The 14,126-nt window shown below is 39.7% G+C and overlaps 1 protein-coding gene across 6 annotated transcripts in view; it reads right to left on the bottom strand.

Moving 5' to 3' along the window:
• Positions 1-12,466: 12,466 nt before the first annotated feature.
• The window catches only part of MBNL3 (muscleblind like splicing regulator 3), a 116,266-nt gene continuing 114,606 nt past the window's right edge, over positions 12,467-14,126 (bottom strand). For all 6 annotated transcript variants that reach the window (XM_060249049.1, XM_060249045.1, XM_060249044.1 and 3 more), the window contains one exon: positions 12,467-13,462. The gene's annotated coding sequence lies outside the window, so the exon portion shown is untranslated. The remainder of the gene's footprint in view (positions 13,463-14,126) is intronic.

Raw genomic sequence — 14,126 nt, 5'->3', positions numbered from 1 at the left:
ACCATATGCAGATAGATAATTAAGAGCCACAAAACTAGATGCATCATGCTGTTCTTCAGGGCATAAATCAGACAGCTTAAAGAGCCATATCCATCCAAGACCCACTCTGAAACTAAACCTCCCAATTCACATGGGGCTTTCTAAGGAGATTTGTCACAGAGGGATTCATCTGTATGATTAGTCTTCCTTACCTTGCTAGCTCCACTTCCCCTTTTGCCACTCTGCACAAAAAAAAGGAGGGAACAAAAAGTGGCTTTGGAAAGTTCCCCTGTGCAAGCACCAGTTGTTTCCAACTCTGGGGTGACATTGCTTTAACAATGTTTTCACAGCAGACTTTTTATGGGGTGGTTTGCTATTGCCTTCCCCAGTCATCTACACTTCCCCCCAGCAAGCTGGGTACTCATTTTACCAACCTTGGAAGGATGGAAGGCTGAGTCAACCTTGAGCCGGCTACCTGAAAACTCGAACTCAGTTTCGAACTCAGGTCGTGACCAGGGGTGGTATTCAGACATTAATAGAACATTCATATGTAGAGTTACTCTACCATAAATCCATGGATTCTGGTGGTATTAGATCAGACCAATCCTATATGGGGTAGCACTGAAAATGTGCATGCAGAACCCCCTGCACCTTCCGCCCCGCCATGCAATTCAGTGTGGTTGATCCTCCCAAATTAAGCAAATGAACTAAAAATGTTCAATATTCTCCTCAATCCAAGCACGTTCTTTGAACTCCTTATCATTAAAAGACCAGAAGCATTATTTCTGCTAGTCTTCAGCACAATTACCTGGGATTTTCTCCTGCAGTCCATGCAGCTGATTCATGACACAGTAAATGCAGCTTTGTAATCAGCTGCATGCTTCTCGCTATCAAGTTAAAAATAACTCCAACAGGATAGGCAGGTTAGTAAACCACGCCTTTCCTCCTTTTAGGCTATCCATATGCAGAATGACAAAGAAGTACAGAAGATCATTTTAGCCTGATGAGGGAGCAAACACACCACATTATGGACACATTTATTAAAATCTTCTCCTTTGGATCAGACTCAGGAGAAATACATTTTCCCAGTCTTCAGCTAAAGAGGCTGTGCACTGCACTGACTGGGTAGTCCTTGTGTTAACCACAAAGCTACCCCCTCCTTTCTTGGAGCAATTTTTTGAGTGCAAAAAATGTTAAGTTTTTTTAAGTGTAATTTTTAAGGAGCAAAGGTGGTTGTGCTGGGTGAAACTTGCCCCACAACAGAAAAACTCCACAGCTGCTTCTGTTTGCAACTCTGTATGTGTATGTAGCTTAACAGAAACATATGTGAGCAACTGTGCTAGTAGAAAGAACAGTGGGCTAGTATTTTTTGCTGATTTATTTGGAATAATGCTTTAGTAGTGCATTAGTAGTGCTTTGCCAGTTACACCCAAAAGAAGGGAACAAAATAAAGAAAGGCAGAAGTGCAGTTATGCAACATCTTCCTGGGACTTAAGGCATAAGAGAAACCACTTACACAATATCTGGAAAGTTTTATTTTATTTCATTTTCTAAAATACAAATTTCTTTTTTGTGTTAGTAACTTTCATATGACAGGCCTAAAAGGCATCCAAGTAAAAAGAATGCACCCTCTACAGATTCCAAAATACTGAAGGTATTTTTTTTCTGGAAAGAAATTTATTTTGTCCTACATATGCATCATGGATTCATAACACTGACTCAATTTGTCATTTAAATGGTGATTTCTTTTGACACCAGAACCTTTTCAAGGCTGCTACTAATCAACCAGAGACTTTAAAAAAGTAAAACTCCTATTTATTAAATGTGTTGATATGGGTCCATAAAAAACATAAAGAGAGAATTTTATACACTTTATTAAAAGATCAAAAAAATAAAACAATAACAATATAGAAGTAACATAGTCAAATGAGTCGCATTATGCACAGTTTCTATAAAGCACAAACAAGCACTACGGCAATATAAATGTGGCATAAAGGGGAAAAAAAATCAAAGCATACACCCTGCAGATAGCAGCTGAAGGAATGACTGGTTAGAGATGACAGATACAGGGAATATCTGTTATCCCTGTCGACCTGTGACCCTAAATGCATCAAGTGGAAGAAAGCTGCACGGATTTCAATGAAACTTGCTTCAATGCAAGAATGCACAGGACTGTGGCTTGCATTTCATGCCAGCACCCAATACTTTGAATACTCCACATATACATTTCCTCTAGAAACCAATAGGGAAGGGAATCTATTAATGTGGCAATTTCTTCATAATTTTTTTTGTTTTCTTTGCAAGTCTGGGGAAGGGATTCAAACTGCCCACTTGACGGAGTCTTTAGTGATAGTGTAGGAATATTTCAAACTATAAATCTGTATTTTCTTCTTGGAAATTTAAGAGCATACTGTTTTGGATTTGAGAAAGTCTTTAACTAGATTAAAAGAAAAGTCAAGCTGAACACTCACACCACACAAAGAGTAAATTTCAGTTTGGGTTCCAAATCCCCTATTTCTCTTATGTCATATGCTAAATGAAGCATTCAAAACCAGGCCTGGACTGTGGAGTTTTATTTTTGCATGGAATTCTGTTGAGGGAGGACTGTGTAGTAGTCCTCAAGTTTTAGTGGGAAAACTGGAGGGACTGTTCCCCAAATCTGGGTTTGAGCATAAAAAAATAAACTCTCCTAGAATGCCAATCTTCCTAATTTCTAAAAATCGCCTCAGTTTCATTTCCCTCACTCTGAATATGGGATTTTAACTGGCTTTGGAAAGCCACCAATTCTCAGGCTACCTACTGAGTAGCTGTTTGGGTTTCAAAGAAAAAGGTGCATTTGGACAGAGGCATCTCAGTCATGTCATTCCCTCCGCTGCTAGGATACAAGCGCCATGGCAACAAAATCATTTGGCTTCCACCACTATCAAATAGCATCTGTGTACAGTAATAAAGATCTGAACCATATAATCCTGTGTCAGGTAATTTCCCTCAGTTGTGTGTTTGGAAAAGACCACAAGTTTTCATCACTTCAATTGTTGTGTTGTGTTCCTCCCCACCCCCCATGTTTGGCTGCCTTATCTAGAAGGCATTGTGCCATTTTGATTGTAAGATATATGGCTGTGAAGGTCATGAGCAAAGGCTTGAGGACAGCTTGTCAGGACAACCCAGCATAACAGTCTTCCACCAACCCTTTCTGAATGGCAATGCTAGGATTTTCAACGGTTTACTTTAGAGAAGGGTTTTCAGAGATCGCCTCCTTTAAGGTGTCATCTGGTGTAGTACAGATCAGGCTTTTGTTTCCAAAGTGTTTTACATGGGAAACATCACATGTGGCAGGGTCTTATGCAAAAAGAGAATTTGTGCATCTTCTCCCTGTGTAGAAGCCCCTTGTTCAAATATTGCGACTGCTCATACCTCTCCCTTTGAGATCTCCCACACAAGGGGTGATGTACAAATTCCCCCTTTTTCCTGGGAGTCTGAAAGAACATCAGCTACTCATACATTCTCTGTGCACATTTCCACATTGCATGGAGAGTATCCTTAAGGTGCACATCTTACTTTGGGATGGTCAGATGAGGGGAAAGCTAATCAGTTCACATCAGTTCTAGAGATACATGCATGGTTGTTGGTTGGTAGCATCTTCAGAATGAAGCAGGCATAAAAGTCACTTCCATCTAACTAAAATTTCAGTTTCAGCACAGCAGCCTTTGTGGGCCAGCCTGGATCTGATGCTGTCTCAGAGCACCCAGGGAACAAGAACTACCCTGCTCCTGTAGCTTTGGGGACGATAATGTATAAAGCTACCTCTGACATTTAAGTAAACAGAGAACCTTACTCAGATCCAGATCAGGTGCTTGTGTTGAAAGAAGTTTGGGCCAGAGACCTCTATGTTTGTCACAGTGAGCCATCCAAAACAGAGAGCATTCTCTCTCTGACAAGATGACAGGTTTCAGGTGGCAGAAGAGAAGTAGGAAAGTTAGGCTTTGGAGAAATAGCCAAGGAAAGAAGATTTTCTTCCATTTATCTCTACCTCTGTTATCAGCATGGGGGGAGGGAGGGAGGGTGTTGTATTTTTCACTGCACTGACCAGGAGAGAGCAGCATTTTGCCACTTAAAATGCAGACATGCAGTGAGGCATTCCCAGACTTGGGACAGCCCAGGCTAGCCAGATCTCAGAAGCTAAGCAGGGTTGGCCCTGGTTTATTTGGTTGGGGGACCACCAAGGAATACCAGGGTTGCAATGTGGAGGCAGGCAATGGGAAATGTATCTTGCTTTGAAAACCCTACAAAGCCATATAAGTAAGCCTCAACTTGACAGCAGAGAGAGAGAGAGAAGGAAATTAATTTTCTCCAGGTAAATAGCCCAGGCCTCCCTGGCAGAGTCAGACTGACATTTGGCATGGAGGAAAGGAAGGCCTCATTAGCATGTAGTCCACTCAAGACACAACTTTGTGAAGAGCACATCTACGGATTCAGTTCACTACCACCACTACAGCATTGGACTTAGCCTCCTGCCTCCCTGGCAGGCAGACTTGCTTCACCTGAAGTGTGAATGCAAGCAATCATGTGATGATACAACGGAGTGAAAAGCTGGTTCTTTTAAGCATTTTTCCTCATGAAGAGGAGAGGGGAAAATCTGTGGGCGTGTCCACACTACACTAAATAATGCATTTTACATCTAGATTTTTGCTATTCTTACACAGTAAATCCAGTCGCAAAACACATTATTTAGTGTAGTGTGAACGTACCCTCTAAATCCACACTTGTTCTAGAGAACACACATCCATACTTGTTCTAGAGAACAGAGAGAATGAGGCTGCTCCAGAGATCCCTCTCTTTTTACCTAGTTGTGTATATACCCAGCTAAGTTACCAATTTGAAAATGATTGTCTATATTTACCCTTCAGGGTTCTTGACCCCCTGGAAACCCACTAAAACTTTTCCTATTGTTTGACGACTACCATCAGATCAAAATTCAGCTCCTCCATCCTCCCTAGCTCTGCTCTTCCTTCCCAGAACATGGAGTCCCTACAATAGCGCAAGTGAACCTATCTGGGAACCAAACAGAGAGTTAAGGTAATGGCACAGATGTGTATTCACCTGCTGCTCAATCCAAACGAATTCTCTGCAGATTACCATGAATGCTTAAGAAATGGCGAAGGCCTTAACATGGCCAAAAGGTAGGGAGGTGGACTTTCTAATATATGAATTGAGTGGTTGGGGAAGTACTGCTCAATGTAGCCTGGTGACAAAGCTTTGGAAACCTTTGCTGGTGACCTCAGTTTCTTAATTAAGCAACGTTACCCATTTTTTTTCTGAGCTGCAGGTTGAAGGTGACCCAGTATCAGTCCGCTGTATTGTAAGCTATACGGCAAACTACAAAGCTTGTACAATAGCAAAGCAACATCATGCGTTCAGATAAGTTTTATAGCAAAAATCTCTTCCTTTTTTCAAAGCCTTAGTAATACCTATCTCTTTTACAAACTTTTCCTTGTATTATTACAGACTTTTTATATATTCAAAATAAGTTCCAAGGATTTCTTTCATGAACTATGTACATAAGTGCAAAAAGATGTGTCTCACACATTCGTACACTATCTGAATCAGTTTAACTGCAGCATAATGGTATCTTCAACACTGTTATAGGGTCATTCCACAATACTTTTTTCTTATGTACAGATTTTTTCCTTTTGTTTTGATAGTATAGTTTTTTTGTAAAAAAAAAAAAACATTTTCCAGTCCTGATTTTCACATAAAGGCTTGCGAGTTAAAGAGTTAACATTTTCTTCTCACAGTTTTTCTACCATGTTGAGTGAAATGAAAAAGCTTTTGCACCTCCACAGAATTGGATCATTTTCCTGAATGCAAAAGTTGATGAATGATCCTTAAGGCCCACCATTTGCAAAACTCTGGCTGCATTCAGACATCCTGAAAAACCATGATTTATTATAAACCCTGTTTAGTTATAACAACCAAAGGCTGGTGGTCTGTTGGTTGGCACCAAACTGGGATTTCAAACTAGGTAGCTAGTTATAGTTTGTACTAATTGTGTCTTATTGTGACATCTGAATGCCACATTTTGCTGAGAAGCACTGCCTCTTGTGGTTGACTGGCCACAGAGACAGCAATATAGATAGAATGTCCTCCCTGCTGGGAAGCCCAGGGGCTGCCAGAAATGGACAAATAACCACTTATGAACAAACTGGGATTTGCTCCTTGCAGACTAACTACAGCTTGTTGCACAAACCATGGTTTAAAACAAGCCAGGGTTTTATCATAATATCTGCAGCCTCTGATTTTGGGAGCTCACACAATGGCTTTGACTCCTTGCTCAATTCAAGGGCCAAGAAAAAAAACCTTGAAGATAGACCTGGAGGGTTTCTTTCTTTCTTTCAAGACAACATTTTCAAATGTTCAGGTGCAAAATTCTAAAGATGCATGCAACCCAGCCAAAGTCATAATTGAGTCCCATTAACATTAGTCATAATTGAGTCCAATTAAACGCAACAGCCTGGGATTTTTGTCATGATTGACATTTGCAGGATTGGTGCCCTTAACATCTATTTTCTCTCTCACCTTTTTAGGAAATTGTTCAGTGTGCCAATTGCTTTTGAAATTCTGCATTGGTTTTCCTGCATGTTTTAGCTATAGGTATGATGGAAAATGAGACCCCGCCCCCCCAGTTTTCAGGTGCCATGGCACTCCCCCTGCCCAAGGCAAAAGCCACCATTTATAATGTCCAGGAGAAAAATACTGTGGAAAAACCCGATCCACACAACAATTTCTACAAGCTATAAAACCTGACTCTAAATCCATGTGTTGTAAACTTTTTGACTGAAAAAGTGACAGAAAAGACACAAATCCAGCTTCCACATGGGACTTTGGGATTTTAAAAATATTCAGTCATATCTTTCTCTGACAGTATCGAACTGTACCTTTAACAAGCCCAAACTGTTACACATCACCTTTTTTTAAAATTTACATGTGAAAATTTCACAAATAATGTATACAAAGGTAGCCATGTTGTAGTTTTGTCGCCACAGCAACAACAACTTAATATAATTAGTTAACAATGAATCTATCATTGTAGGAGTTACATACAAAGTTAATTCTTTTTTTTGTTTTGTTTGTTCTTGAACTGTGAACTATACAAACTAATGATGGACTGTAGTTTTCTATACCTTAACATGCGCTTCAGTGTTGCTGTTGTTGTTTAAGAAGATAACTAAATGAGTTGAATACATGTATTTAAAAATCTTAAACATTCTCTAACTCTCCTTCAAAAATTAAATTCATTAGTTACTAAAGATATATATATATTTATATATAATATATATAAAAAAAGCAGTAATGAAAAAAAATCCTTTAAAACTAACAATAAAAGAAATGGAAAATAAAGCAACATGACTTAACTTGTTGTAGCCTAGTAGCAATTTTTTTAAACTCTATTTACAATTATTTTAGGCTATCAACTAATAGTTTTCTTTAAAAAGTTATTACAGTCTTTAACATACAATATATTCTAAGGCCTTCCTCAGGCACATGGTAAAAATCAGATCATTAGCATCACTCATCCATTCAGGAGGAAGGGGGAAAATTAGATTTTCCTCATAAATTTCACCTTTTTTTTTTGTAAAAACGTGTGCATGTGTGAGAAATATATTAGGGATTTAAAAAAAAAAAGGAGGACTCCAGTTTCCTAACCCATTCTGTGTACAACTGTGTCCTAGCAACAACTATTATGTTAAGCAATAGGAAATGTGGAGAATACACAGGATTTGGTGAGCACATCTCTTTACCAGATCTGATGTACCTACAACATTCAGTGTATGCTATTCTGTTTATGTAGCTATCTAGTGTACAAAAAGGGCCATTTTATTTTCCTGGCCTCGACAAAGTGACTGAGGGCATAATTCCCCAATTCTGCTTCCCTTATGTGGCCCATTACAAATAAATGGGAGCAGCAAAGAAGCACTAATGGCTGAGGTCAACCCGACCTCACCAAGGCCCCATTTCTCATGCTGGTGTGAGTGTTCCCCCTGCTCCTCAGATGTATTAACTCCCACTTTCTGTCACCCTGTGCCTGTATATGTGCATGTTTCACTGCCAGAACAAGCTATACAAATGACTGGCTTCCTGAAGCACCCGACGGACGAGTGATGCCAGTCAAAGTTCTGCAGTTCATGGATCATTTTCAGAGTCAGAGGTGGCTGTTAAAAAGAGACTAATCCTGCATGCCTAAAGGGGCTTTGGATTTACTTTACTTACTCACATACCACCTAACAACCCATTTTAGTTTCTGAGGAGCTGGTCATATGGCATAACAGTCTGACATTTAAACAAGGGAAACATGGTTTTTTTTTGTTTTTAAAAATGCCACTAGGAGTGCTCAAGGCCTCATCCGCACTGAAAATAGCTCTTTGGAAACTGGCCTTGGTGTATTTTGTTCTCAGGACAAGATGCTCAAGCAAGTACACAGGCACGAGTGTGACTGGTGAGAGACAACCCACATCTGAAAGAACACACTGGAGAATCCTGAAGCCACATTGGCAAGTGTGTAATGTACTTGCTTTGCAAAGGGGAGAACCAGCTAGCCGTGGCCCTCCACTGGTGAACACTCAAAAGTGCAGCATGCAGTACATGGCAGATTAGAGTGTTGGGGAGTGTTCAGGAATGGAATGCGGCAGACTGGCAGGTGGGAGAAGGAAACTGTTTTGTATAATATTGCAAAACAAAAAGACACTTAAAAAATGTGGAACCTAACAATTTCATACTAAACCAATAAAAAGACAAGTTATGTGGCAGATTGTGAAAAATCATGTTCCGTACAAGAACACTATACTTAAAAATGCAATAATTTTAAGAATACATTTTGTTTTAAATCCCTCATTCACTGTATGTGTATGTATGTTAGAAGTTTAGTAACAGTATTTTTAATATCTGTATTTCTCTTAATGAAATGACTAACGATCTTTTTTTCCCCTGTCTCAGCTTTTTTGTTTTCTCTCTGCAATGACCCGTTTTACTCAAATTTCAGCATTTCTTGCATATTGTTTGCATAAGGCTGAGAGGAAATGGACACACATACACCAAAAACAAAAAGGAAAGAGAGAGAGAGAGAGAGAGAGAGAGAGAGAGAGAGAGAGAGAAAACGAGAACTTTGGATAAATTAAAAAAATAAGTTTTCTCAAATGTGGGAAGCTTATTAAAAAGTTGCTAAAATTATACCGATTTGAACAAACTTTACATACATTTCTGTAGTCAAATAAATGATGACATATCTGTGTTTGTGACATTTTGTTTAGAGTCACTGAGTAACTCAGTGACTTTGTAAATAGAACAATGTCTATTTGGGATTTTATAGTCTGACGACTTTTTTTTTTCTTTCTTGAATAAAGAAGTCATTGCACAAGAAGCTTAAAATAGTGCTACCTTCAAATGGCAGACTTCCCCCCCCGCCCCCAGCAGCCCCGATTGTACTGAATTTGGTGAAGTCCCCAGTGCTTCAACCTTTTCTTTCCCTCAAATTCTCTTACAAATGCTAAATTTGTTAATATTGAAAAACAAAACAAAACTCATTGTGGCACTAAAAGAAGTCTACCCTGAACACCCATCACTGGAACGCCAATCCTGAAGAACACCTGTTGTCTGTGTAGGTTTGGGTGCGGTGCAGGTGCCCCTGGGGTGCAAAGGTCTAGCTGCCCAGCAGTCAATGATGCCTTATACATTAGGCAGCCTACTGATACCTGGAGTTGCTGTAGAAGTCATCAAGCAGGCTTCTCTTCCTATCTGGGCCCTAGAAAATCTTGTTGGGTCTTATGTCCCTCCCTCCCACCCATGACCCCTCATCTGTTTTCTTTTTTCAGTGCTTTAAAACATGACATGAACATTGTGTGTGTGGGAGGGAAATCAGACTTACATTCTATGCAAGATGTCTTCTCCCCTCCCCCCAAAGCATCGTTCAATGAAAATGGGAGAGAGCTACATCAAAGTGACAACATATACAAAAAAAATTAATTTCTAGCACTGAAAACTAAGGTCAACTTCCTGTCAAAATCATAACGCTAACACAAGTGTATATATGTGTCCTTTCTGACTAGAGGAGATCAGGTATGTTCTCTGTTCAGGCACTGCCACAGGTTGTGCAAAACCTTTTTTTTTTTAAATATACAAATATTTTCACCCAGAAAGTACTCAAATCCACTTTTTTCCACTAACAATGTTACAAGGCTGGGAAACAGAAAGTCCATGAAACAGTTTCACTGTTGATGTAGGCTTGCTGCTTTCTCGGCAGACATAAATCCAAATTAAAACTACTGAGAATATTAGACAAAATTGCAAATATCTGAGAATAAGTAAATAATCTCCCCGCCCCCCAAAGAGCTAGTTCTGTCAAGAACCCGGAAAGTAGCACTGAAACAAACATTTTTCCATGCTCAAAATGTGCAACAATTCCCACCAAAAGAGCTCTGCATTTTCCAGATATCACAGGATTCAAACTTAGTGAAACTCAGTTGCTGGATGAAGAAATGCAGGGAGTTTAAAATTCACCACGATGGCAAAAATAGACTTTCACAGCAAGAATACAGAGAGTTCTGGAGCTTGCAAAGTCTTTTGTTTTGTGAATTCTAATTTAGTCTGGCATATCTATTTCTCTAGTGGAAAGTATTCCAGCAACATAATCTGAACTACCTGCTGAAGCCATGCTCCTCTGAAACAGCCTCTTCATGAACTGAGCCTCATGCCTACTGGGGAAAGTATTTTTTTTTAATTCTTATTAAGGGAAATGTAAGGCATGAGGTAAGGACAGTATCACCAATCCAAAAGGAAGCAGCAGATCTGAAATGAATTCAAGTCCAAGGTGGGACCTTAATAAACCATCTCTAATTCAGATTATAAACAATCTATTCTGGTGGAGAAAGACTTGGACTGAGCTTTCCAGTTCACATTAGATGTATCTGGGGCTACTGCTTAATTGGTTTCTTTTTCAAACCACAGAATGCTGCAAACCATATTACATTTTGGTGGAAAGCCTTCACTGGGAGTCTCTCAATTCCTTATCCAACATGATTCCCAAGATGGGCGCTTGGGAATTCTCAGATGCTACTACTTCTATATGTAGCTTAGACTTGGGTCCTGCTACTGGCTAGTTATCTGCCTGTCACATCTGCTGGTGTTCTTTCATATCAAATTATCAGCCAACCAGTGACAAGAATGATTTCCAAATGCCCTTTCAAAGATTTTGCATTTCTGTCATGCAGCTACAGCTGGGACAGCCCTGGAGTTCTTAGGAAAAGTCACTGGAATCAACCTAAACTAGACCCACTATGGGGTTAAGGGTGCTGTTTTCAAGAACAAAGAGGGAAAGCACTATAGGACTGAATGTTGGGTCACCAATAATTTCTCTTAGTCAATGAAGATTTATTTCCATCTTAACATATTTCTGTTCATTACTATTTCTGCAAACTGCTTCTTGGGAGAGGATTCTCTGCATTATGACTCATCTCTGTACTTTGTGGCATTAATGGATATAGCAGCAATTAATTAAGGCAACAATTCCTGAAATTTTGTTGTGTTCTGGAACCAATTCACTTACTCCCCATGAATTGTCCTGTTCATCTACATGGATCATCACATGGGAAAATCTTTGATGGACTGACTACCAGCTCAGAACAGAAATATCTCAACTGTCAAGGCATGAGCAAATCTAGAAACCACTGCCCTGCCAAAAATGTACCCTGCTTCCCTTCACCCTGTAAGTTAAGTGCAGCTGCATCACAATTATTAAAGGAGTGGAGTTTTACTGTGCATTTGTTACTACTTACACCAAAAAGGACATTCAGTATGTTGTTCTGTTGTTTTTATCATGATCTTACAGAAGACTGAGTTACTGAATTGGCCAACTACCCCTTAGTCATTGTTTTCTCATGTTGCTCTTCATCGGTCAGAAGATACCAAAAGCACCACAGCCAAAATTAAAAATATACAAGCGTGAAACTTGTTCTCTGTACCATTCACTACCACCACTACCCCTTGTGTTTGTACTAAGAGGCATTAACACAGATCAGAATCCAAACGTGCTCCATAAAGCTGTATTGCAAGGATGTTAAGAAATTATTCTCAGCATACACTGGAAATAGCAAATATTTGAAAGAGACATCTGGATGAGTTTAAACTCAACTATTCTGTTCTTTCCTACTGTTGTAATACAGCTTAAGGAAAGTGGTGAAATAACTGCTATCCATCAATGAAACAGGTATTTTGCCAGGACAATGGACAACAGAACTGTTCATTTGATGCTACTTTCCTGGGTTAAGCACAGGAAGGGGGGGAGGCAGTTATATACATTTTAATTGATGCTTTCTTCCCCTGGCTCTACATCTGCTAGGTTGGTGGGGTTTTATCCCCAATAGCAAAAAAGCCAACAGTTTTTCCATGAACAGGCCTGCATCTTTTCCTAACAACTGTGAGGGTTTTCATTTTAAAAAAGCCCAAGGTTGTTAAAATATTTAAAAACATTGTGCGCCATTTGCAGCCAAAAATGGCACTTGAATGCAGACATTCTCTCCTTCCTGCCATCCAAGTGAAAATCTGCTCAGCCTGAAGGGCTTTCAGCAACCAGCCAAGCTGCCCTCCCTCTTTGATTGTAGCATTTTCCAATTCTTTCCTGAATCAGCAGGTACCTCTTCCTATAGCTTGCAACAAATGTTTACAGACTCCATTTTGAGTCCAGTTTTCAGACTGTTTCAACAAACTACATTTTTTGTTGTTTTATAAAATACAGCAAATGCCTGAACATTCTTGTGTCTTGCTTTTTCTTCTATTTTTTTTTAAAGAAAAAGCACATAATTCCTGTTTCCCACTATAACATTCTTAGCTTGTCATTTAAAAAAAACAAACAGAAAAAGAAGAAAAACTGATAACCATGGTAATATGAAAATGTAAGACATTGTGATAATGAAAAAAAAATGGTGTTGAGTATACTTGATAACAATGTACATGTCATTGTTTTTCTCCAAACAAATCAATAGGCTAGGATGTAAACAAAACAGTAAGATAACACTTTGAAAAACAGACAAACATTTATCCATCGACAATAGAACAGTAAACTGACAGTCCACTGTGCAGGAGAACTTTGTCTTGATGGTAGTCAGAAAAACGCCTTTAAAGTGTGTTAAAGGAGGGTGTTATAAAAGTCTATTATAAGTTCTCTACTTCTATATCTTGTATAACAGAGCGCTGTTTGTTAATTGTTTCTATAGTGCTTTTAAAAAATTTCTTTTTCATAAATTTTGACATTCCCATGGATAAGTTTTTGGTTAACATGTCGGCTGCAGTAGGCTTAACTGTGTGGGTGTCGTAGAGGAAGAAAGAAGGGCATATACATACAGAGAGCCCAAGTGCAGCTTCCTACCAACAGAGAGAAAGAGAGAGATGTCCAGATATTCCATGATTTCACGGTTTAGAATTTCAAAATGCTTTGCTGAAAAAAGAAGGGGAAAAGAGAGAGAGAATGCCATGACAAAAAGGAAACTTTTAAAAAGCCCCCTGCCCTCGACTGCTCTGACCCCTTGCCCCTCAGTGCTATTCCCTGCCCCATCCCAGAATGGCCCCCCCCCCCCAATCCCCCTACTGGGGAGAAGTTGGGCACTGGCAACACTATCCTTGACTGCAGAAAATGGCACTGTGCATAGCATTCAGGCTTTTGAAAATCTTGGTTTGCATTTCTTTAAAAGCAAGCTTCTAGTCCTTATGGCTGTAAGGTCATGCTTGAAAGTATGCAGGAAATATTTGCTGAACTCCCAGAAGCCAATGACTTGGTGAATAAGATTTTGAGCAGCTGAATTCTGCCGGGAAAAATTTTAATAACCAAGTTTCCAGTTCAGATAACTGCAAAGATATCCTTCAAGGTATGTGGCAATGTTTGCAGAAAGCTGGCTGAACAAAATTTCTACTGAGCTGCTTGCCTTCACATTAGGGCTGCCAACCCTCCCCCACCCTGATCCGGGTGAGGAACCTCCCTCCGCGTTGCTGGCGCAATGACGTCACCCGGAAGTGACATCATCAAAATGGTGGTGCCCGTGTGGGGCCGCTCTAGGCGTGTCCAGGAAAACTCTATGGTTTCCCCGGACGCTCTAGCCATTTGG

This window comes from Heteronotia binoei, chromosome 11, assembly GCF_032191835.1.
Source record: "Heteronotia binoei isolate CCM8104 ecotype False Entrance Well chromosome 11, APGP_CSIRO_Hbin_v1, whole genome shotgun sequence".
NCBI lineage: Eukaryota > Metazoa > Chordata > Lepidosauria > Squamata > Gekkonidae > Heteronotia > Heteronotia binoei.
Note: the sequence above shows the minus strand (reverse complement) of the source record. Positions and strands in the feature narration are given on the sequence as shown.